Source organism: Drosophila sechellia, unplaced genomic scaffold (genome assembly GCF_004382195.2).
Source record: "Drosophila sechellia strain sech25 unplaced genomic scaffold, ASM438219v1 U_280, whole genome shotgun sequence".
NCBI lineage: Eukaryota > Metazoa > Arthropoda > Insecta > Diptera > Drosophilidae > Drosophila > Drosophila sechellia.
Window position 1 is genome coordinate 1 of NW_022611224.1, and position 26,216 is coordinate 26,216.

Below are 26,216 nucleotides of genomic sequence, written 5' to 3' on the forward strand. Positions count from 1 at the left end.
CGAGTGTTATTGTGGGCCGGTACTATTACTTTGAACAAATTAGAGTGCTTAAAGCAGGCTTCAAATGCCTGAATATTCTGTGCATGGATAATGAAATAAGACCTCTGTTCTGCTTTCATTGGTTTTCAGATCAAGAGGTAATGATTAATAGAAGCAGTTTGGGGGCATTAGTATTACGACGCGAGAGGTGAAATTCTTGGACCGTCGTAAGACTAACTTAAGCGAAAGCATTTGCAAAGATGTTTTCATTAATCAAGAACGAAAGTTAGAGGTTCGAAGGCGATCAGATACCGCCCTAGTTCTAACCATAAACGATGCCAGCTAGCAATTGGGTGTAGCTACTTTTATGGCTCTCTCAGTCGCTTCCCGGGAAACCAAAGCTTTTGGGCTCCGGGGAAGTATGGTTGCAAAGCTAAACTTAAAGGAATTGACGGAAGGGCACCACCAGGAGTGGAGCCTGCGGCTTAATTTGACTCAACACGGGAAAACTTACCAGGTCCGAACATAAGTGTGTAAGACAGATTGATAGCTCTTTCTCGAATCTATGGGTGGTGGTGCATGGCCGTTCTTAGTTCGTGGAGTGATTTGTCTGGTTAATTCCGATAACGAACGAGACTCAAATATATTAAATAGATATCTTCAGGATTATGGTGCTGAAGCTTATTTAGCCTTCATTCAGTGGCAGTAAAATGTTTATTGTGTTTGAATGGTTTATGTAAGTGGAGCCGTACCTGTTGGTTTGTCCCATTATAAGGACACTAGCTTCTTAAATGGACAAATTGCGTCTAGCAATAATGAGATTGAGCAATAACAGGTCGTGATGCCCTTAGATGTCCTGGGCTGCACGCGCGCTACAATGAAAGTATCAACGTGTATTCCTAGACCGAGAGGTCCGGGTAAACGCTGAACCACTTTCATGCTTGGATTGTGAACTGAAACTGTTCACATGAACTTGGAATTCCCAGTAAGTGTGAGTCATTAACTCGCATTGATTACGTCCCTGCCCTTTGTACACACCGCCCGTCGCTACTACCGATTGAATTATTTAGTGAGGTCTCCGGACGTGATCACTGTGACGCCTGCGTGTTACGGTTGTTTCGCAAAAGTTGACCGAACTTGATTATTTAGAGGAAGTAAAAGTCGTAACAAGGTTTCCGTAGGTGAACCTGCGGAAGGATCATTATTGTATAATATCCTTATCGTTAATAAATATTTGTTATAATACAAATAAATACAATTTACCAAAATAAAAATATTACAAAATGATTCCACGGAATCAAAAGTTAAAGTCAAAATAAAATGAAGATGGCTTTTATTTATATGTGGGGCTTGGCAACCTCATAAAAAGACTTTAACATTATTAATGTTGCTGTGCGTATTTGTGGCAGTACTTACTACAACAACGGCTTTCCTATAAAAACAAATTCTCGAAAATGGAAATCGAAGAAACTAAACTAAATTCGAAAGTAGAAGTCGAATTAAAATAAAAATAATTTTGAATGTGTGGTAATCAAAATAAGTGTGTGTGTATATGGACCATAATATACACGCGTTGCGAATATGTATTGTTCATCTATGTTATGAGCATACGTTGGCTAATGCAACAACCTAAAATATACAATGTTTGTACCTGTCATCCATCAGGTTAAGTTTTATATAAATTTAAATTTTGCAGTATGTGTCACCCAAATAGCAAACCATAAACCAGATTATTATGATAAATAATGCTTATATGAAACTAAGACATTTCGCAAATTTCTTTTAGGTATAAAATAAATTTATTGAAGGAATTGATATATGCCAGTAAATGGTGTATTTTTAATTCTTTCAATAAAACAATATTGACATTATATAAAATTGAATTATAAACTCTAAGCGGTGGATCACTCGCTCATGGGTGATGAAGAACGCAGCAAACTGTGCGTCATCGTGTGAACTGCAGGACAACATGAACATCGACATTTTGAAACGCATATCGCAGTCCATGCTGTTATGTACTTTAATTAATTTTATAGTGCTGCTTGGACTACATATGGTTGAGGGTTGTAAGACTATGCTAATTAAGTTGTTTATAAATTTTTTATAAGCGCATATGGTATATTATTGATTCAATAATGATTTTATTCATAATATTAAAAAAGAAATGAAAAACATTATCTCACATTTGAATGTGAAAAACGAAGAGAAATATTTTCTTTTTCAATCAAATAATACTGAGAAATTCTACATAAAAATTGAAATATTTTTATCTAGATTGTCTCTTATTAATGATTCGGAAAAAGGAAAAATCTTGGTTTGTTTTATTCTTCGTTGGTTCGTTAAATGGATAAAAATGATTTGCTTACAAGAATATTGAACTATTTTAACGAATTTAATTGATTGTTTTATTCATTTATATATAAGAATTTATGGCAAAAATAGTTTATATATACAACGCTAACTCATATGGGACTACGCCCTGAATTTAAGCATATTATATTAGGGGAGGAAAAGAAACTACAAGGATTTTCTTAGTAGCGGCGAGCGAAAAGAAAACAGTTCAGCACTATCACTTTGTCTATATGGCAAATGTGAGATGCAGTGTATGGAGCGTCAATATTCTAGTATGAGAAATTAATGATTTAAGTCCCTTTTAAATGGAGGCCATTTACCCATAGAGGGTGCCAGCCGTATAACGTTATGATTGCTAGATGATGTTTCCAAAGAGTCGTGTTGCTTGTATGCAGCTAAGTGGGTGGTAAACTCCATCTAAAACTAAATATACCATGAGACCGATATAACAAGTACGTCATGCAGCGAAAGTTGAAAGAACTCTGCTGCTAGGAGAGTAACAGTGGTTGAACGGGTTGCTAGGACTAGCTAATTAAGTTGTTTATAAATTTTTTATAAGCATATGGTATATTATTGGATTAAATAATGATTTTATTCATAATATTAAAAAAGAAATGAAAAACATTATCTCACATTTGAATGTGAAAAACGAAGAGAAATATTTTCTTTTTCAATCAAATAATACTGAGAAATGTCTAGCATAAAAAATTGAAATATTTTTCATCTAGAATTGTCTCTTATTAATGATTCGGAAAAAGAAAAATCTTGGTTTTGTTATTATTCTTCGTTGGTTCGTTAAATGGATAAAAATGACTTTGCTTACAAGAACTATTGGAACTATTTATAACGAATTTAATTGATTGTTTTATCATTTATATATAAAGAATTTATGGCAAAATATAGTTATATATACAACCTCAACTCATATGGGACTACCCCCTGAATTTAAGCATATTAATTAGGGGAGGAAAAGAAACTAACAAGGATTTTCTTAGTAGCGGCGAGCGAAAAGAAAACAGTTCAGCACTAAGTCACTTTGTCTATATGGCAAATGTGAGATGCAGTGTATGGAGCGTCAATATTCTAGTATGAGAAATTAATGATTTAAGTCCTTCTTAAATGAGGCCATTTACCCATAGAGGGTGCCAGGCCCGTATAACGTTAATGATTGCTAGATGATGTTTCCAAAGAGTCGTGTTGCTTGATAGTGCAGCACTAAGTGGGTGGTAAACTCCATCTAAAACTAAATATAACCATGAGACCGATAGTAAACAAGTACCGTGAGGGAAAGTTGAAAAGAACTCTGAATAGAGAGTTAAACAGTACGTGAAACTGCTTAGAGGTTAAGCCCGATGAACCTGAATATCCGTTATGGAAAATTCATCATTAAAATTGTAATATTTAAATAATATTATTAAGAATAATGTGCATTTTTTCCATATAAGGACATTGTAATCTATTAGCATATCCCAAATTTATCATAAAATATAACTTATAGTTTATTCCAATTAAATTGCTTGCATTTTAACACAGAATAAATGTTATTAATTTGATAAAGTGCTGATAGATTTATATTATTACAGAGCGTTAATTTTTCGGAATTATATAATGGCATAATTATCATTGATTTTTGTGTTTATTATATGCTCTTGTATGATTAACAATGCGAAAGATTCAGGATACCTTCGGGACCCGTCTTGAAACACGGACCAAGGAGTCTAACATATGTGCAAGTTATTGGGATGTAAACCTAATAGCGTAATTAACTTGACTAATAATGGGATTAGTTTTTTAGCTATTTATAGCTAATTAACACAATCCCGGGGCGTTCTATATAGTTATGTATAATGTATATTTATATTATTTATGCCTCTAACTGGAACGTACCTTGAGCATATATGCTGTGACCCGAAAGATGGTGAACTATACTTGATCAGGTTGAAGTCAGGGGAAACCCTGATGGAAGACCGAAACAGTTCTGACGTGCAAATCGATTGTCAGAATTGAGTATAGGGCGAAAGACCAATCGAACCATCTAGTAGCTGGTTCCTTCCGAAGTTTCCCTCAGGATAGCTGGTGCATTTTAATATTATATAAAATAATCTTATCTGGTAAAGCGAATGATTAGAGGCCTTAGGGTCGAAACGATCTTAACCTATTCTCAAACTTTAAATGGGTAAGAACCTTAACTTTCTTGATATGAAGTTCAAGGTTATGATATAATGTGCCCAGTGGGCCACTTTTGGTAAGCAGAACTGGCGCTGTGGGATGAACCAAACGTAATGTTACGGTGCCCAAATTAACAACTCATGCAGATACCATGAAAGGCGTTGGTTGCTTAAAACAGCAGGACGGTGATCATGGAAGTCGAAATCCGCTAAGGAGTGTGTAACAACTCACCTGCCGAAGCAACTAGCCCTTAAAATGGATGGCGCTTAAGTTGTATACCTATACATTACCGCTAAAGTAGATGATTTATATTACTTGTGATATAAATTTTGAAACTTTAGTGAGTAGGAAGGTACAATGGTATGCGTAGAAGTGTTTGGCGTAAGCCTGCATGGAGCTGCCATTGGTACAGATCTTGGTGGTAGTAGCAAATAATCGAATGAGACCTTGGAGGACTGAAGTGGAGAAGGGTTTCGTGTGAACAGTGGTTGATCACGAGTTAGTCGGTCCTAAGTTCAAGGCGAAAGCCGAAAATTTTCAAGTAAAACAAAAATGCCTAACTATATAAACAAAGCGAATATAATACACTTGAATAATTTTGAACGAAAGGGAATACGGTTCCAATTCCGTAACCTGTTGAGTATCCGTTTGTTATTAAATATGGGCCTCGTGCTCATCCTGGCAACAGGAACGACCATAAAGAAGCCGTCGAGAGATATCGGAAGAGTTTTCTTTTCTGTTTTATAGCCGTACTACCATGGAAGTCTTTCGCAGAGAGATATGGTAGATGGGCTAGAAGAGCATGACTGTTGTGTCGATATTTTCTCCTCGGACCTTGAAAATTTATGGTGGGGACACGCAAACTTCTCAACAGGCCGTACCAATATCCGCAGCTGGTCTCCAAGGTGAAGAGTCTCTAGTCGATAGAATAATGTAGGTAAGGGAAGTCGGCAAATTAGATCCGTAACTTCGGGATAAGGATTGGCTCTGAAGATTGAGATAGTCGGGCTTGATTGGGAAACAATAACATGGTTTATGTGCTCGTTCTGGGTAAATAGAGTTTCTAGCATTTATGTTAGTTACTTGTTCCCCGGATAGTTTAGTTACGTAGCCAATTGTGGAACTTTCTTGCTAAAATTTTTAAGAATACTATTTGGGTTAAACCAATTAGTTCTTATCAATTATAACGATTATCAATTAACAATCAATTCAGAACTGGCACGGACTTGGGGAATCCGACTGTCTAATTAAAACAAAGCATTGTGATGGCCCTAGCGGGTGTTGACACAATGTGATTTCTGCCCAGTGCTCTGAATGTCAAAGTGAAGAAATTCAAGTAAGCGCGGGTCAACTAACTATGACTTAAGGTTGATTGATCCTTCACTATGACTTCATTAGCGTCCATTAAATGGAAACAGTGTACCTCATTTCCTAGCCATTCATACATAAACATTAATAATATATATCTATATGGTATTGGGTTTTGATGCAAGCTTCTTGATCAAAGTATCACGAGTTTGTTATATAATCGCAAACAAATTCTTTAATAAAACGATGCATTTATGTATTTTTGATTTGAAAATTTGGTATAACTCCAATTACTCAGGTATGATCCAATTCAAGGACATTGCCAGGTAGGGAGTTTGACTGGGGCGGTACATCTCTCAATAATAACGGAGGTGTCCCAAGGCCAGCTCAGTGCGGACAGAAACCACACATAGAGCAAAAGGGCAAATGCTGACTTGATCTCGGTGTTCAGTACACACAGGGACAGCAAAAGCTCGGCCTATCGATCCTTTTGGTTTAAAGAGTTTTTAAACAAGAGGTGTCAGAAAAAGTTACCATAGGGATAACTGGCTTGTGGCGGCCAAGCGTTCATAGCGACGTCGCTTTTTGATCCTTCGATGTCGGCTCTTCCTATCATTGTGAAGCAAAATTCACCAAGCGTTGGATTGTTCACCCATGCAAGGGAACGTGAGCTGGGTTTTAGACCGTCGTGAGACAGGTTAGTTTTACCCTACTAATGACAAAACGTTGTTGCGACAGCATTCCTGCGTAGTACGAGAGGAACCGCAGGTACGGACAATGGCACAATACTTGTTCGAGCGAACAGTGGTATGACGCTACGTCCGTTGGATTATGCCTGAACGCCTCTAAGGTCGTATCCGTGCTGGACTGCAATGATAAATAAGGGGCAATTTGCATTGTATGGCTTCTAAACATTTAAAGTTTATAATTTATTTTATAAACGACAATGGATGTGATGCCAATGTAATTTGTAACATAGTAAATTAGGAGGATCTTCGATCACCTGATGCCGCGCTAGTTACATATAAAAGCATTATTTAATACAATGACAAAGCCTAGAATCAATTGTAAACGACTTTTGTAACAGGCAAGGTGTTGTAAGTGGTTGAGCAGCTGCCATACTGCGATCCACTGAAGCTTATCCTTTGCTTGATGATTCGATAATAAATGATTTTTTCCTGTAGCCAAACACCTCGTCATCAATTTAGTGACGCATATGATATTGTCCCTATCATATAATAATATAAAGACTTTAATGGATTGTGTCAAGTTGCCAAACACCTCGTCATCAATTTAGTGACGCATATGATATTGTCCCTATCATATAATTAATATAAAGACTTTAATGAATTGTGTCAAGTTGCCAAACACCTCGTCATCAATTTAGTGACGCATATGATATTGTCCCTATCATATAATTTTTTGATATAAAGACTTTAAAGAATTGTATCAAGTTGCCAAACACCTCGTCATCAATTTAGTGACGCATATGATATTGTCCCTATCATATAATTAATATACAGACTTTAATGAATTGTGTCAAGTTGCCAAACACCTCGTCATCAATTTAGTGACGCATATGATATTGTCCTTATCATATAATTTTTGATATAAAGACTTTAAAGAATTGAATCAAGTTGCCAAACACCTCGTCATCAATTTAGTGACGCATATGATATTGTCCCTATCATATAATTAATATAAAGACTTTAATGGATTGTGTCAAGTTGCCAAACACCTCGTCATCAATTTAGTGACGGCATATGATATTGTCCCTATCATATAATTAATATAAAGACTTTAATGAATTGTGTCAAGTTGCCAAACACCTCGTCATCAATTTAGTGACGCATATGATATTGTCCTTATCATATAATTTTTGATATAAAGACTTTAAAGAATTGTATCAAGTTGCCAAACACCTCGTCATCAATTTAGTGACGCATATGATATTGTCCCTATCATATAATTAATATAAAGACTTTAATGGATTGTGTCAAGTTGCCAAACACCTCGTCATCAATTTAGTGACGCATATGATATTGTCCTTATCATATAATTTTTGATATAAAGACTTTAAAGAATTGTATCAAGTTGCCAAACACCTCGTCATCAATTTAGTGACGCATATGATATTGTCCCTATCATATAATTAATATACAGACTTTAATGAATTGTGTCAAGTTGCCAAACACCTCGTCATCAATTTAGTGACGCATATGATATTGTCCCTATCATATAATTTTTGATATATAGACTTTAAAGAATTGTATCAAGTTGCCAAACACCTCGTCATCAATTTAGTGACGCATATGATATTGTCCCTATCATATAATTAATATAAAGACTTTAATGGATTGTGTCAAGTTGCCAAACACCTCGTCATCAATTTAGTGACGCATATGATATTGTCCTTATTATATAATTTTTGATATAAAGACTTTAAAGAATTGTATCAAGTTGCCAAACACCTCGTCATCAATTTAGTGACGCATATGATATTGTCCCTATCATATAATTAATATACAGACTCTAATGAATTGTGTCAAGTTGCCAAACACCTCGTCATCAATTTAGTTTTTTTTTTTCTTTAGCGTGCGTTTATTTATTTAAAATCTGTCCTAGTGGACAATAATTAAATGGTTTTGCGGGGGAACATTAGCTTAAGGGATACTATTGTACATGTATTTGTGGCGGGTTTTATATGTGTTGTCTATTGTTGTGGAAGATCGAGAGGGTGTCTCCTCATGAGACGTCTGCTTGTTTGGCTATTGTCTAACAGGTTGGTGGCGAGGTGGTTAGGGTGGTTTTCGAGCCTTTTCAGGTATCTCTCGCTGAGCCTGGAGATTTCATCAGCGACTTGTGGGATTCCAAGTTCCCTATGTATGGCGACATTCTCGTGGTAGGGATGCGCATTACAGGCAATTCTCAAGCACCTATTCTGGAACCGCTGTATACGCAGGCGATTCGTGTGGCTTGCCGTGCCCCATAGCTGTATCCCGTAGGTCCAGATGGGCTTGAGAATTGCCTTGTACACCAGGATTTTGTGGTTCTGCCTTAGCTTGGACCCTCTCCCAATAAGCCAATGCATCTGCCTCAGACGCGCATCGGCCTGTATGCGTTTGCTGACGATGTGGGGACGCCAAGTGAGCCTGCGGTCCAGGGTAAGTCCTAGGTACTTGGGTGCGGGTGCGTTGGGAATGATGACTCCGTTTAGCGTGACCGGTGGGCAGTCTCCTCTCCTTAGTGCAAATGTTGTTTGGGTAGATTTTTCCGCGTTCACTACGATGTTCCACCTGCTGAGCCAGGGATGTAGCGCGTCCATTTGCCTTTGGATTGTTTCGGAGGCTTCTCGTGGGTCGGATGAGGAGGCGAGGAAAGCCGTGTCATCTGCATAAGTCGCTATAGTTAGGTTCCTGGAGGGGATTATGGGAAGGTCTGCGGTGTAAAGGGTGTACAGTATTGGTCCGAGCACACTGCCTTGCGGAACTCCAGCTCTGATCAGTCTGGGTAGGCTTATTGCACTTCCGCATCTGACTTGGAATGCTCTTCCCTCAGTGTAGGATTTGAGGAGGGTAAAATGGGGGCTTGGGAGGTAGGATTTGAGTTTATGGAGGAGTCCAGGATGCCAAACTCTGTCGAATGCCTGCTTCACGTCGAGCATTACAGCGCAGCAGTATTTCTTTTGCTCGAATGCCTCGAGGATCCGTTCGACTAGCCGGTGGCATTGCTCTGGTGTTCCGTGGGAGCGCCTGAAGCCAAACTGGTGATCGGGGATCAAACCAGCCTCATCCAGTACTGGCAATACTCTGCGCAAAAATACTCTTTCGAGTATTTTGGAGAGGATTGCCAGCAAACTAATCGGACGATAGGAGGCGAGATTGGCTTCAGGCTTACCAGGCTTGAGGAGGACAATAACCTCTGCTCTTTTCCACTCTTCCGGGAAGTACCCTAGCCGGAAGCAGCTGTTGTAAATGCTGGCCAGCATTTGTGTGCAGCGGGATGGGAGCATTTTTAGGGCCGCCGCATCTATACGATCCAGGCCTGGAGATTTGTTGTTCTTCAGTAGAGCAATCTCCTGCGCAACTTCCTCAGGGTCGACTGGTTCCAACGGGGGACCGGGAGAGCTTGGGCTATTGAGAAACCGGGCTGTTTCAGCATGTTCTTCGGCAGTGCAGCAGTCGAACGGAGAGAAGGCGTTGTAAAGGTGTTCGGCGAAAGCTTCTGCTCTTTCAGCATCCGAAAGGCACCAGGATCCATCTGCTTTGCGCACTGCGGAAACCTTTTTGGCTGGTCGTTTAATGTGGCGGGTGACGTTCCACAGATTGTGGTCTGGGTCCCCGGGAGAGAGTTCCTCGAGGAATCTGAGGAAGGAGTCCTGGCGTAGGCTGGAGATCTTGTCCTTCAACTCCTTTGTGGCGTGATTGAGCGCTGTTTTGTCTCTTGGATTGCGCGTCAAGAACCAAACTCTCCTGAGACGCCTCTTCTCAGTCACGAATGCCGCAATTTCCGGGGACCAGAGGTGGAGGTCCCTGCTAGGTGTTCTCGCAGTCTTTGGTGGCGGTGGGCTTGCGAATTCCGCAGCGTTTTGCATCTGCCTGGTGAGATTCCCGATAGCTTCATCAATGTTCCTGGGTGTGTTGAGGATGGGGTTCGGATTGACGGTGGAGAGCATCCAGGACGCGAACTTGGCGGCGTCGGTATATTTTCCAGTGAGCCTTCTGAGCGGGGTTTTCCTGAGGACTGGCGTGTTGATTAGCACGTTTATTGCACAGTGGTCTGACAGGAGATCAGCATTTGTTGTGCAGCTGATCTTCGCATGCCCTATGCCTTTCGACACAGCAAAGTCCAGTAGGTCTGGAGTCTTGAGGGGATTCGTTGGCCAGTGAGTGGGCTCGCCAGTGGAGTGGCAGTCCAGTCGGTGGCGTTGCAGGTACCCAAACAGAGTTTTCCCTTTGGGGTTGTTGGCGCGCGATCCCCACCAAGAATGTTTGGCGTTATAATCTCCAGCTGCTATGAAGCGGGGCCCAAAATGCTCGAAGAACTCACTGAGGTGAGATGCTGTTATGCGGTATCTGGGGGGAAAGTAGACCGCTCCAATGTCTAAATCTCCTTGCGGGCTGACAATCCTGATGACAGGACATTGTGCCCAGTCTTGCTGAAACGCGGGCAGCTCTAGGTATTGAATACCGCTCCTGATGAGGATGGCTGCTCCACCGCGTGCTCTGCCAGAAGGATGGTCTGCATGGATGAGGTCATATCCGCTGATATTAAAGTGGGATCTGGGGGAGAAGTGGGTTTCGGCTACGAGTAGGATATCGATCTGGTGGGTCTTCAGATGGTGCTCGACTATGGCCTTGCTGTTCTGCAGGCCGTTCGCATTCCAGACGACTAGGTGGAGCTTTAGTTGCATGACTTGCTGTTGAGAATGGTGGCCACCAGCTGTGTCATCTGGGTGAACATGCGCTCCATCATCCTTTCCATCATTCCTTCCATGCGAGCGAACATCGCTTCTATCTGACCGGAGTGTGGGGTTTCTGTTTGGGTTTGGACTGGGGTTGTGGGATTCTGCGGTGCTGCGTGCACTCCGTTGAGGGCGTCTCGGTAGCTCCTGCCAGAGGTGACGTTTGGTGATGCCACGGGCGGCGCCTTGTTAGCATTAGCGACGGGCCTTGTTTTCGGAGCAGCGAGTGCTTTGGCCCTTTTGTATGCAGGGCATCCCTTGAAAGACGCAGGATGGTCCGCCTGGCAGTGGAAGCAGCACGCTTTGTCGTCCTCCCTCTTCTCACATGCCCTCGATTCGTGAGGGCCTCCACACTTTACACATCGGTATTCCAGGAAGCAGTAACGCTGTGTATGACCGAATCCTTGGCACCTGAAGCATTGAGGCACGTCGTTGAACTTCTGCGGCGGTTCAATGGTTACTACCGACCTGCAGATCCGCTTGACTTGGTAGACGTCTTTGTTGTTGCTGGAAGGCTCCAGGTTGGCGAAGAATATTCCCAGCGGTTCTTTAGTTCTTCTGCCAATGGGATTGTGCAGATCTCTAACAGCGTGCCCTTGTCTGCGAAGGTCTTCAATGATTTCCTCACGATCGGTGGAGTGGTGGAGTCCTTTGATGACAACCTTGTATGCACGTTCATCTTTCGGCTGGAAAGTCCGATGCCTCTTGTTTTGGGCCACAAGTTGGAGACGCAGAGCTGTATAGGACTCTTTGTCCGGCATCATGACACGTACGTTGTTGCCATTCACGGTCTTGTAGGTAAAATTGTTCTTCGGGCCTACAAGAGTCGTGATCATCTTGACGAGTGCCGAGATGTTGGTCACATCGGGGATAAAAATCGGAGGTGGCTTGATGGTCTTCGGGGTGGGCTTTGGTTTCTCGGGGGTCTTGGGCTTGGAATCGTCTTTAGGTCCGGGTTCGTCATCAGAGCTCTCTTGGTCGTACTCGTCTTCTTCGGTCGAGAGTAAAGCGAAGGCGTTGTTGGCGAGCTTCTTGCGCAGAGCTGCGCTAGTGCTTGGCTTATCTTCCAGCTCCTCTCCCTGTGCTTTCTTTGCCGGTTTTCGCTTTATCTCGCCCGGCTCTGTATGCGAGGTGCTTCCCTCGCTGCTGGAGCTGCTCTTGCGTGTTCTCAGAGCCTTTTTGCGTGGTGTTGTTCCAAGCTTGTGGGTGCGCGGGGGGGCCTGCCAGTCCATCTTCTCCAAAGTTGATAAGGAGTGAGGAGGGGGGGGGGGGGGGAAGCTGGGCACCGTAAGCCGGTGAGCCAGGCAGCACGTGGCTGCTGCTTTGCAATTATACCGCTGCTTCGAGCACTGGGTTTTTTGCGCTGATAACACGCACACTCGGGTGTGCGATGGTGTTAGTGCGAACTACCGTTAGGTACGTTGGCTGGGCCAATCAAAACGCGCGACAAGATCACGCGACGCGAAGTGGCTGGGCACAAGTAACGGGACTTACAACTGTGAACAATTTGCTAACAATTTGCTAACAATTTGCTGTCGATCCGCAGGCACGTCTGCACTCGTCGAGTGTTCGATCGCGACTGATCAATTTAGTGACGCATATGATATTGTCCCTATCATATAATTTTTGATATAAAGACTTTAAAGAATTGTATCAAGTTGCCAAACACCTCGTCATCAATTTAGTGACGCATATGATATTGTCCCTTTCATATAATTAATATAAAGACTTTAATGGATTGTGTCAAGTTGCCAAACACCTCGTCATCAACTACTATATTATGGTTGCGCCGACCTCTCATATTGTATTCTCTTATGTGTTCATAGGATTTTGACAATTATACGAGTAAATTAAATAATATACATATGAAAATGATTAATTATTATATGTATAAGGGAAAAAATGATGAAATATTCCCATATTATCTTAGTATTATAGAGGAAAGACCGTTGCCGACCTCTGATATTGTTCAAACTTATGTATTTATATGATTTTGGCAATTATATGAGTAAATTAAAAAATATACATATGAAAATGGTTAATTATTATATGTATATGGGAAAAAATGCTAAGATATTCCCATATTCTCTTAGTATTATAGAGAAAAGCCATTTAAGTGAGAGGGTATAGTAGTGTAAACGACCGGAATTACGACAGAGGGTTCAAAAACTACTATAGGTAGGCAGTGGTTGCCGACCTCTCATATTGTTCAAAACTTATGTATTCATATGATTTTGGCAATTATATGATTAAATTAAATAATATACATATGAAAATGATTAATTATTATATGTATAAGGGAAAAAATGCTGAAATATTCCCACATTCTCTTAGTATTATAGAGAAAATCCATTATAGTGAGAGGGTATAGTAGTGTAAACGACCGGAATTACGACAGAGGGTTCAAAAACTACTATAGGTAGGCAGTGGTTGCCGACCTCTCATATTGTTCAAAACTTATGTATTCATATGAATTTGGCAATTATATGAGTAAATTAAATAATAAACATATAAAAATTAATATTTATTATATGTATAAAAAAAAAAATAATCATATTATATATGAATAATGGAAAAAAAATGAAATGTTCCTATAATCTCTTAATATATAAGAGAATAGACCGTATGTTGGGTGGCAAACGGAATTGAAAATACCCGCTTTGAGGACAGCGGGTTCAAAAACTACTATAGGTAGGCAGTGGTTGCCGACCTCCCGCATTATTCGAAATATTTATTTCGGATTATGTTTATATTGGTTACATAAAATAAAGTATATTATTATCCGTACAAATTTGTTTCTCAGTTCTATAGAACACGGGACTTGGCTCCGCGGATAATAGGAATATACGCTTTTTAGATAATATCGTTGAAACAAAAGTCAAGTTTCTATTATATATAGAATAACAAATCGTTTCCATATATTATCGTTAATTTTTGGAGGCAGGCAAATATTAATTTATTACCTGCCGTATAGTTGGATTATTATATCGTTACGGTATAATACAAATATGGATTCTTATGAAAGAAATATAAAATTATATATTAAATGTGGAAATATTATCATATGCGCTTGGTTTTATGTTATATATTACCAGAGAGATATATGAAAAGAGATAAATTTTAAATTTATCTTCAAAATGCAAATGATTTAACTTAATATTTATATTGGTTAAACAAAAATTGTACATGTGTGGATACAATAATTATGTATGTTGGAAATAAAATGATATTTTATAATGAAATATGTATATATAAAAAGATAAAATTATAGAAACATATATATTACAATAATTATATGAAATTCTTGTTATATTGGTAAAACAAGTATAAATTAAAAATGAAAATATGGATTACGAATGCTATATAAAAATGGCCGTAATCGAATAGATTTTTTACTTATATTTATATATTTAAAATTTTACCCAAAGGCGAAATATTGAATTTTATTCAATATAATAAAAATCATGGAATTATATAAAGTGAAAAATCTATATATCTATTATATTGCTTATTTCGATTCAAAAAATATGAATGGAATATGAAGGAAAAACATTATTCTGGTTGATCCTGCCAGTAGTTATATGCTTGTCTCAAAGATTAAGCCATGCATGTCTAAGTACACACGAATTAAAAGTGAAACCGCAAAAGGCTCATTATATCAGTTATGGTTCCTTAGATCGTTAACAGTTACTTGGATAACTGTGGTAATTCTAGAGCTAATACATGCAATTAAAACATGAACCTTATGGGACATGTGCTTTTATTAGGCTAAAACCAAGCGATCGCAAGATCGTTATATTGGTTGAACTCTAGATAACATGCAGATCGTATGGTCTTGTACCGACGACAGATCTTTCAAATGTCTGCCCTATCAACTTTTGATGGTAGTATCTAGGACTACCATGGTTGCAACGGGTAACGGGGAATCAGGGTTCGATTCCGGAGAGGGAGCCTGAGAAACGGCTACCACATCTAAGGAAGGCAGCAGGCGCGTAAATTACCCACTCCCAGCTCGGGGAGGTAGTGACGAAAAATAACAATACAGGACTCATATCCGAGGCCCTGTAATTGGAATGAGTACACTTTAAATCCTTTAACAAGGACCAATTGGAGGGCAAGTCTGGTGCCAGCAGCCGCGGTAATTCCAGCTCCAATAGCGTATATTAAAGTTGTTGCGGTTAAAACGTTCGTAGTTGAACTTGTGCTTCATACGGGTAGTACAACTTACAATTGTGGTTAGTACTATACCTTTATGTATGTAAGCGTATTACCGGTGGAGTTCTTATATGTGATTAAATACTTGTATTTTTTCATATGTTCCTCCTATTTAAAAACCTGCACTAGTGCTCTTAAACGAGTGTTATTGTGGGCCGGTACTATTACTTTGAACAAATTAGAGTGCTTAAAGCAGGCTTCAAATGCCTGAATATTCTGTGCATGGGATAATGAAATAAGACCTCTGTTCTGCTTTCATTGGTTTTCAGATCAAGAGGTAATGATTAATAGAAGCAGTTTGGGGGCATTAGTATTACGACGCGAGAGGTGAAATTCTTGGACCGTCGTAAGACTAACTTAAGCGAAAGCATTTGCCAAAGATGTTTTCATTAATCAAGAACGAAAGTTAGAGGTTCGAAGGCGATCAGATACCGCCCTAGTTCTAACCATAAACGATGCCAGCTAGCAATTGGGTGTAGCTACTTTTATGGCTCTCTCAGTCGCTTCCCGGGAAACCAAAGCTTTTGGGCTCCGGGGGAAGTATGGTTGCAAAGCTGAAACTTAAAGGAATTGACGGAAGGGCACCACCAGGAGTGGAGCCTGCGGCTTAATTTGACTCAACACGGGAAAACTTACCAGGTCCGAACATAAGTGTGTAAGACAGATTGATAGCTCTTTCTCGAATCTATGGGTGGTGGTGCATGGCCGTTCTTAGTTCGTGGAGTGATTTGTCTGGTTAATTCCGATAACGAACGAGACTCAAATATATTAAATAGATATCTTCAGGATTATGGTGCTGAAGCTTATGTTAGCCTTCATTCATGGTGGCAGTAAAATGTTTATTGTGTTTGAATGTGTTTATGTAAGTGGAGCCGTACCTGTTGGTTTGTCCCATTATAAGGACACTAGCTTCTTAAATGGACAAATTGCGTCTAGCAATAATGAGATTGAGCAATAACAGGTCTGTGATGCCCTTAGATGTCCTGGGCTGCACGCGCGCTACAATGAAAGTATCAACGTGTATTTCCTAGACCGAGAGGTCCGGGTAAACCGCTGAACCACTTTCATGCTTGGGATTGTGAACTGAAACTGTTCACATGAACTTGGAATTCCCAGTAAGTGTGAGTCATTAACTCGCATTGATTACGTCCCTGCCCTTTGTACACACCGCCCGTCGCTACTACCGATTGAATTATTTAGTGAGGTCTCCGGACGTGATCACTGTGACGCCTTGCGTGTTACGGTTGTTTCGCAAAAGTTGACCGAACTTGATTATTTAGAGGAAGTAAAAGTCGTAACAAGGTTTCCGTAGGTGAACCTGCGGAAGGATCATTATTGTATAATATCCTTATCGTTAATAAATATTTGTTATAATACAAATAAATACAATTTACCAAAATAAAAATATTACAAAATGATTCCACGGAATCAAAAGTTAAAGTCAAAATAAAATGAAGATGGCTTTTATTTTATATGTGGGGCTTGGCAACCTCATAAAAAGACTTTAACATTATTAATGTTGCTGTGCGTATTTGTGGCAGTACTTACTACAACAACGGCGTTTCCTATAAAAACAAATTCTCGAAAATGGAAATCGAAGAAACTAAACTAAATTCGAAAGTAGAAGTCGAATTAAAATAAAAATAATTTTGAATGTGTGGTAATCAAAATAAGTGTGTGTGTATATGGACCATAATATACACGCGTTGCGAATATGTATTGTTCATCTATGTTATGAGCATACGTTGGCTAATGCAACAACCTAAAATATACAATGTTTGTACCTGTCATCCATCAGGTTAATGTTTTATATAAATTTTGCAGTATGTGTCACCCAAAATAGCAAACCATAACCAGATTATTATGATACATAATGCTTATATGAAACTAAGACATTTCGCAACATTTATTTTAGGTATAAAAATAAATTTATTGAAGGAATTGATATATGCCAGTAAAATGGTGTATTTTTAATTTCTTTCAATAAAAACAATATTGACATTATATAAAATTGAATTATAAAACTCTAAGCGGTGGATCACTCGGCTCATGGGTCGATGAAGAACGCAGCAAACTGTGCGTCATCGTGTGAACTGCAGGACACATGAACATCGACATTTTGAACGCATATCGCAGTCCATGCTGTTATGTACTTTAATTAATTTTATAGTGCTGCTTGGACTACATATGGTTGAGGGTTGTAAGACTATGCTAATTAAGTTGTTTATAAATTTTTTATAAGCATATGGTATATTATTGGATTAAATAATGATTTTATTCATAATATTAAAAAAGAAATGAAAAACATTATCTCACATTTGAATGTGAAAAACGAAGAGAAATATTTTCTTTTTCAATCAAATAATACTGAGAAATGTCTAGCATAAAAAATTGAAATATTTTTCATCTAGAATTGTCTCTTATTAATGATTCGGAAAAAGAAAAATCTTGGTTTTGTTATTATTCTTCGTTGGTTCGTTAAATGGATAAAAATGACTTTGCTTACAAGAACTATTGGAACTATTTATAACGAATTTAATTGATTGTTTTATCATTTATATATAAAGAATTTATGGCAAAATATAGTTATATATACAACCTCAACTCATATGGGACTACCCCCTGAATTTAAGCATATTAATTAGGGGAGGAAAAGAAACTAACAAGGATTTTCTTAGTAGCGGCGAGCGAAAAGAAAACAGTTCAGCACTAAGTCACTTTGTCTATATGGCAAATGTGAGATGCAGTGTATGGAGCGTCAATATTCTAGTATGAGAAATTAATGATTTAAGTCCTTCTTAAATGAGGCCATTTACCCATAGAGGGTGCCAGGCCCGTATAACGTTAATGATTGCTAGATGATGTTTCCAAAGAGTCGTGTTGCTTGATAGTGCAGCACTAAGTGGGTGGTAAACTCCATCTAAAACTAAATATAACCATGAGACCGATAGTAAACAAGTACCGTGAGGGAAAGTTGAAAAGAACTCTGAATAGAGAGTTAAACAGTACGTGAAACTGCTTAGAGGTTAAGCCCGAAAATTCATCATTAAAATTGTAATATTTAAATAATATTATTAAGAATAATGTGCATTTTTTCCATATAAGGACATTGTAATCTATTAGCATATCCCAAATTTATCATAAAATATAACTTATAGTTTATTCCAATTAAATTGCTTGCATTTTAACACAGAATAAATGTTATTAATTTGATAAAGTGCTGATAGATTTATATTATTACAGAGCGTTAATTTTTCGGAATTATATAATGGCATAATTATCATTGATTTTTGTGTTTATTATATGCTCTTGTATGATTAACAATGCGAAAGATTCAGGATACCTTCGGGACCCGTCTTGAAACACGGACCAAGGAGTCTAACATATGTGCAAGTTATTGGGATGTAAACCTAATAGCGTAATTAACTTGACTAATAATGGGATTAGTTTTTTAGCTATTTATAGCTAATTAACACAATCCCGGGGCGTTCTATATAGTTATGTATAATGTATATTTATATTATTTATGCCTCTAACTGGAACGTACCTTGAGCATATATGCTGTGACCCGAAAGATGGTGAACTATACTTGATCAGGTTGAAGTCAGGGGAAACCCTGATGGAAGACCGAAACAGTTCTGACGTGCAAATCGATTGTCAGAATTGAGTATAGGGGCGAAAGACCAATCGAACCATCTAGTAGCTGGTTCCTTCCGAAGTTTCCCTCAGGATAGCTGGTGCATTTTAATATTATATAAAATAATCTTATCTGGTAAAGCGAATGATTAGAGGCCTTAGGGTCGAAACGATCTTAACCTATTCTCAAACTTTAAATGGGTAAGAACCTTAACTTTCTTGATATGAAGTTCAAGGTTATGATATAATGTGCCCAGTGGGCCACTTTTGGTAAGCAGAACTGGCGCTGTGGGATGAACCAAACGTAATGTTACGGTGCCCAAATTAACAACTCATGCAGATACCATGAAAGGCGTTGGTTGCTTAAAACAGCAGGACGGTGATCATGGAAGTCGAAATCCGCTAAGGAGTGTGTAACAACTCACCTGCCGAAGCAACTAGCCCTTAAAATGGATGGCGCTTAAGTTGTATACCTATACATTACCGCTAAAGTAGATGATTTATATTACTTGTGATATAAATTTTGAAACTTTAGTGAGTAGGAAGGTACAATGGTATGCGTAGAAGTGTTTGGCGTAAGCCTGCATGGAGCTGCCATTGGTACAGATCTTGGTGGTAGTAGCAAATAATCGAATGAGACCTTGGAGGACTGAAGTGGAGAAGGGTTTCGTGTGAACAGTGGTTGATCACGAGTTAGTCGGTCCTAAGTTCAAGGCGAAAGCCGAAAATTTTCAAGTAAAACAAAAATGCCTAACTATATAAACAAAGCGAATATAATACACTTGAATAATTTTGAACGAAAGGGAATACGGTTCCAATTCCGTAACCTGTTGAGTATCCGTTTGTTATTAAATATGGGCCTCGTGCTCATCCTGGCAACAGGAACGACCATAAAGAAGCCGTCGAGAGATATCGGAAGAGTTTTCTTTTCTGTTTTATAGCCGTACTACCATGGAAGTCTTTCGCAGAGAGATATGGTAGATGGGCTAGAAGAGCATGACATATACTGTTGTGTCGATATTTTCTCCTCGGACCTTGAAAATTTATGGTGGGGACACGCAAACTTCTCAACAGGCCGTACCAATATCCGCAGCTGGTCTCCAAGGTGAAGAGTCTCTAGTCGATAGAATAATGTAGGTAAGGGAAGTCGGCAAATTAGATCCGTAACTTCGGGATAAGGATTGGCTCTGAAGATTGAGATAGTCGGGCTTGATTGGGAAACAATAACATGGTTTATGTGCTCGTTCTGGGTAAATAGAGTTTCTAGCATTTATGTTAGTTACTTGTTCCCCGGATAGTTTAGTTACGTAGCCAATTGTGGAACTTTCTTGCTAAAATTTTTAAGAATACTATTTGGGTTAAACCAATTAGTTCTTATCAATTATAACGATTATCAATTAACAATCAATTCAGAACTGGCACGGACTTGGGGAATCCGACTGTCTAATTAAAACAAAGCATTGTGATGGCCCTAGCGGGTGTTGACACAATGTGATTTCTGCCCAGTGCTCTGAATGTCAAAGTGAAGAAATTCAAGTAAGCGCGGGTCAACGGCGGGAGTAACTATGACTCTCTTAAGGTAGCCAAATGCCTCGTCATCTAATTAGTGACGCGCATGAATGGATTAACGAGATTCCTACTGTCCCTATCTACTATCTAGCGAAACCACAGCCAAGGGAACGGGCTTGGAATAATTAGCGGGGAAAGAAGACCCTTTTGAGCTTGACTCTAATCTGGCAGTGTAAGGAGACATAAGAGGTGTAGAATAAGTGGGAGATATTAGACCTCGGTTTGGTATCGTCAATGAAATACCACTACTCTTATTGTTTCCTTACTTACTTGATTAAATGGAACGTGTATCATTTCCTAGCCATTATACGGATATATTTATTATATCTTATGGTATTGGGTTTTGATGCAAGCTTCTTGATCAAAGTATCACGAGTTTGTTATATAATCGCAAACAAATTCTTTAATAAAACGATGCATTTATGTATTTTTGATTTGAAAATTTGGTATAACTCCAATTACTCAGGTATGATCCAATTCAAGGACATTGCCAGGTAGGGAGTTTGACTGGGGCGGTACATCTCTCAAATAATAACGGAGGTGTCCCAAGGCCAGCTCAGTGCGGACAGAAACCACACATAGAGCAAAAGGGCAAATGCTGACTTGATCTCGGTGTTCAGTACACACAGGGACAGCAAAAGCTCGGCCTATCGATCCTTTTGGTTTAAAGAGTTTTTAACAAGAGGTGTCAGAAAAGTTACCATAGGGATAACTGGCTTGTGGCGGCCAAGCGTTCATAGCGACGTCGCTTTTTGATCCTTCGATGTCGGCTCTTCCTATCATTGTGAAGCAAAATTCACCAAGCGTTGGATTGTTCACCCATGCAAGGGAACGTGAGCTGGGTTTAGACCGTCGTGAGACAGGTTAGTTTTACCCTACTAATGACAAAACGTTGTTGCGACAGCATTCCTGCGTAGTACGAGAGGAACCGCAGGTACGGACCAATGGCACAATACTTGTTCGAGCGAACAGTGGTATGACGCTACGTCCGTTGGATTATGCCTGAACGCCTCTAAGGTCGTATCCGTGCTGGACTGCAATGATAAATAAGGGGCAATTTGCATTGTATGGCTTCTAAACCATTTAAAGTTTATAATTTATTTTATAAACGACAATGGATGTGATGCCAATGTAATTTGTAACATAGTAAATTAGGAGGATCTTCGATCACCTGATGCCGCGCTAGTTACATATAAAAGCATTATTTAATACAATGACAAAGCCTAGAATCAATTGTAAACGACTTTTGTAACAGGCAAGGTGTTGTAAGTGGTTGAGCAGCTGCCATACTGCGATCCACTGAAGCTTATCCTTTGCTTGATGATTCGATAAATAAATGATTTTTTCCTGTAGCCAAACACCTCGTCATCAATTTAGTGACGCATATGATATTGTCCCTATCATATAATTAATATAAAGACTTTAATGGATTGTGTCAAGTTGCCAAACACCTCGTCATCAATTTAGTGACGCATATGATATTGTCCCTATCATATAATTAATATAAAGACTTTAATGAATTGTGTCAAGTTGCCAAACACCTCGTCATCAATTTAGTGACGCATATGATATTGTCCCTATCATATAATTTTTGATATAAAGACTTTAAAGAATTGTATCAAGTTGCCAAACACCTCGTCATCAATTTAGTGACGCATATGATATTGTCCCTATCATATAATTAATATACAGACTTTAATGAATTGTGTCAAGTTGCCAAACACCTCGTCATCAATTTAGTGACGCATATGATATTGTCCTTATCATATAATTTTTGATATAAAGACTTTAAAGAATTGAATCAAGTTGCCAAACACCTCGTCATCAATTTAGTGACGCATATGATATTGTCCCTATCATATAATTAATATAAAGACTTTAATGGATTGTGTCAAGTTGCCAAACACCTCGTCATCAATTTAGTGACGCATATGATATTGTCCCTATCATATAATTAATATAAAGACTTTAATGAATTGTGTCAAGTTGCCAAACACCTCGTCATCAATTTAGTGACGCATATGATATTGTCCTTATCATATAATTTTTGATATAAAGACTTTAAAGAATTGTATCAAGTTGCCAAACACCTCGTCATCAATTTAGTGACGCATATGATATTGTCCCTATCATATAATTAATATAAAGACTTTAATGGATTGTGTCAAGTTGCCAAACACCTCGTCATCAATTTAGTGACGCATATGATATTGTCCTTATCATATAATTTTTGATATAAAGACTTTAAAGAATTGTATCAAGTTGCCAAACACCTCGTCATCAATTTAGTGACGCATATGATATTGTCCCTATCATATAATTAATATACAGACTTTAATGAATTGTGTCAAGTTGCCAAACACCTCGTCATCAATTTAGTGACGCATATGATATTGTCCCTATCATATAATTTTTGATATATAGACTTTAAAGAATTGTATCAAGTTGCCAAACACCTCGTCATCAATTTAGTGACGCATATGATATTGTCCCTATCATATAATTAATATAAAGACTTTAATGGATTGTGTCAAGTTGCCAAACACCTCGTCATCAATTTAGTGACGCATATGATATTGTCCTTATTATATAATTTTTGATATAAAGACTTTAAAGAATTGTATCAAGTTGCCAAACACCTCGTCATCAATTTAGTGACGCATATGATATTGTCCCTATCATATAATTAATATACAGACTCTAATGAATTGTGTCAAGTTGCCAAACACCTCGTCATCAATTTAGTGACGCATATGATATTGTCCCTATCATATAATTTTTGATATAAAGACTTTAAAGAATTGTATCAAGTTGCCAAACACCTCGTCATCAATTTAGTTTTTTTTTTCTTTAGCGTGCGTTTATTTATTTAAAATCTGTCCTAGTGGACAATAATTAAATGGTTTTGCGGGGGAACATTAGCTTAAGGGATACTATTGTACATGTATTTGTGGCGGGTTTTATATGTGTTGTCTATTGTTGTGGAAGATCGAGAGGGTGTCTCCTCATGAGACGTCTGCTTGTTTGGCTATTGTCTAACAGGTTGGTGGCGAGGTGGTTAGGGTGGTTTTCGAGCCTTTTCAGGTATCTCTCGCTGAGCCTGGAGATTTCATCAGCGACTTGTGGGATTCCAAGTTCCCTATGTATGGCGACATTCTCGTGGTAGGGATGCGCATTACAGGCAATTCTCAAGCACCTATTCTGGAACCGCTGTATACGCAGGCGATTCGTGTGGCTTGCCGTGCCCCATAGCTGTATCCCGTAGGTCCAGATGGGCTTGAGAATTGCCTTGTACACCAGGATTTTGTGGTTCTGCCTTAGCTTGGACCCTCTCCCAATAAGCCAATGCATCTGCCTCAGACGCGCATCGGCCTGTATGCGTTTGCTGACGATGTGGGGACGCCAAGTGAGCCTGCGGTCCAGGGTAAGTCCTAGGTACTTGGGTGCGGGTGCGTTGGGAATGATGACTCCGTTTAGCGTGACCGGTGGGCAGTCTCCTCTCCTTAGTGCAAATGTTGTTTGGGTAGATTTTTCCGCGTTCACTACGATGTTCCACCTGCTGAGCCAGGGATGTAGCGCGTCCATTTGCCTTTGGATTGTTTCGGAGGCTTCTCGTGGGTCGGATGAGGAGGCGAGGAAAGCCGTGTCATCTGCATAAGTCGCTATAGTTAGGTTCCTGGAGGGGATTATGGGAAGGTCTGCGGTGTAAAGGGTGTACAGTATTGGTCCGAGCACACTGCCTTGCGGAACTCCAGCTCTGATCAGTCTGGGTAGGCTTATTGCACTTCCGCATCTGACTTGGAATGCTCTTCCCTCAGTGTAGGATTTGAGGAGGGTAAAATGGGGGCTTGGGAGGTAGGATTTGAGTTTATGGAGGAGTCCAGGATGCCAAACTCTGTCGAATGCCTGCTTCACGTCGAGCATTACAGCGCAGCAGTATTTCTTTTGCTCGAATGCCTCGAGGATCCGTTCGACTAGCCGGTGGCATTGCTCTGGTGTTCCGTGGGAGCGCCTGAAGCCAAACTGGTGATCGGGGATCAAACCAGCCTCATCCAGTACTGGCAATACTCTGCGCAAAAATACTCTTTCGAGTATTTTGGAGAGGATTGCCAGCAAACTAATCGGACGATAGGAGGCGAGATTGGCTTCAGGCTTACCAGGCTTGAGGAGGACAATAACCTCTGCTCTTTTCCACTCTTCCGGGAAGTACCCTAGCCGGAAGCAGCTGTTGTAAATGCTGGCCAGCATTTGTGTGCAGCGGGATGGGAGCATTTTTAGGGCCGCCGCATCTATACGATCCAGGCCTGGAGATTTGTTGTTCTTCAGTAGAGCAATCTCCTGCGCAACTTCCTCAGGGTCGACTGGTTCCAACGGGGGACCGGGAGAGCTTGGGCTATTGAGAAACCGGGCTGTTTCAGCATGTTCTTCGGCAGTGCAGCAGTCGAACGGAGAGAAGGCGTTGTAAAGGTGTTCGGCGAAAGCTTCTGCTCTTTCAGCATCCGAAAGGCACCAGGATCCATCTGCTTTGCGCACTGCGGAAACCTTTTTGGCTGGTCGTTTAATGTGGCGGGTGACGTTCCACAGATTGTGGTCTGGGTCCCCGGGAGAGAGTTCCTCGAGGAATCTGAGGAAGGAGTCCTGGCGTAGGCTGGAGATCTTGTCCTTCAACTCCTTTGTGGCGTGATTGAGCGCTGTTTTGTCTCTTGGATTGCGCGTCAAGAACCAAACTCTCCTGAGACGCCTCTTCTCAGTCACGAGTGCCGCAATTTCCGGGGACCAGAGGTGGAGGTCCCTGCTAGGTGTTCTCGCAGTCTTTGGTGGCGGTGGGCTTGCGAATTCCGCAGCGTTTTGCATCTGCCTGGTGAGATTCCCGATAGCTTCATCAATGTTCCTGGGTGTGTTGAGGATGGGGTTCGGATTGACGGTGGAGAGCATCCAGGACGCGAACTTGGCGGCGTCGGTATATTTTCCAGTGAGCCTTCTGAGCGGGGTTTTCCTGAGGACTGGCGTGTTGATTAGCACGTTTATTGCACAGTGGTCTGACAGGAGATCAGCATTTGTTGTGCAGCTGATCTTCGCATGCCCTATGCCTTTCGACACAGCAAAGTCCAGTAGGTCTGGAGTCTTGAGGGGATTCGTTGGCCAGTGAGTGGGCTCGCCAGTGGAGTGGCAGTCCAGTCGGTGGCGTTGCAGGTACCCAAACAGAGTTTTCCCTTTGGGGTTGTTGGCGCGCGATCCCCACCAAGAATGTTTGGCGTTATAATCTCCAGCTGCTATGAAGCGGGGCCCAAAATGCTCGAAGAACTCACTGAGGTGAGATGCTGTTATGCGGTATCTGGGGGGAAAGTAGACCGCTCCAATGTCTAAATCTCCTTGCGGGCTGACAATCCTGATGACAGGACATTGTGCCCAGTCTTGCTGAAACGCGGGCAGCTCTAGGTAATGAATACCGCTCCTGATGAGGATGGCTGCTCCACCGCGTGCTCTGCCAGAAGGATGGTCTGCATGGATGAGGTCATATCCG

The 26,216-nt window shown here is 40.0% G+C and overlaps 3 non-coding genes and 1 pseudogene across 3 annotated transcripts; all 4 read left to right on the forward strand.

The window, feature by feature from the left end:
• The first annotated feature begins 3,243 nt into the window (after positions 1 to 3,243).
• On the forward strand, positions 3,244 to 6,969 carry LOC116803065 (annotated as a pseudogene).
• A 7,857-nt stretch (positions 6,970 to 14,826) lies between these two features.
• Positions 14,827 to 16,822, forward strand: LOC116803066. Its single transcript, XR_004363351.1, has one exon. It is a non-coding gene; the product is annotated as a small subunit ribosomal RNA (ribosomal RNA).
• Positions 16,823 to 17,509: 687 nt separating this feature from the next.
• On the forward strand, positions 17,510 to 17,688 carry LOC116803063. Its single transcript, XR_004363349.1, has one exon. It is a non-coding gene; the product is annotated as a 5.8S ribosomal RNA (ribosomal RNA).
• A 394-nt stretch (positions 17,689 to 18,082) lies between these two features.
• Positions 18,083 to 22,021, forward strand: LOC116803064. Its single transcript, XR_004363350.1, has one exon. It is a non-coding gene; the product is annotated as a large subunit ribosomal RNA (ribosomal RNA).
• Positions 22,022 to 26,216: the final 4,195 nt, after the last annotated feature.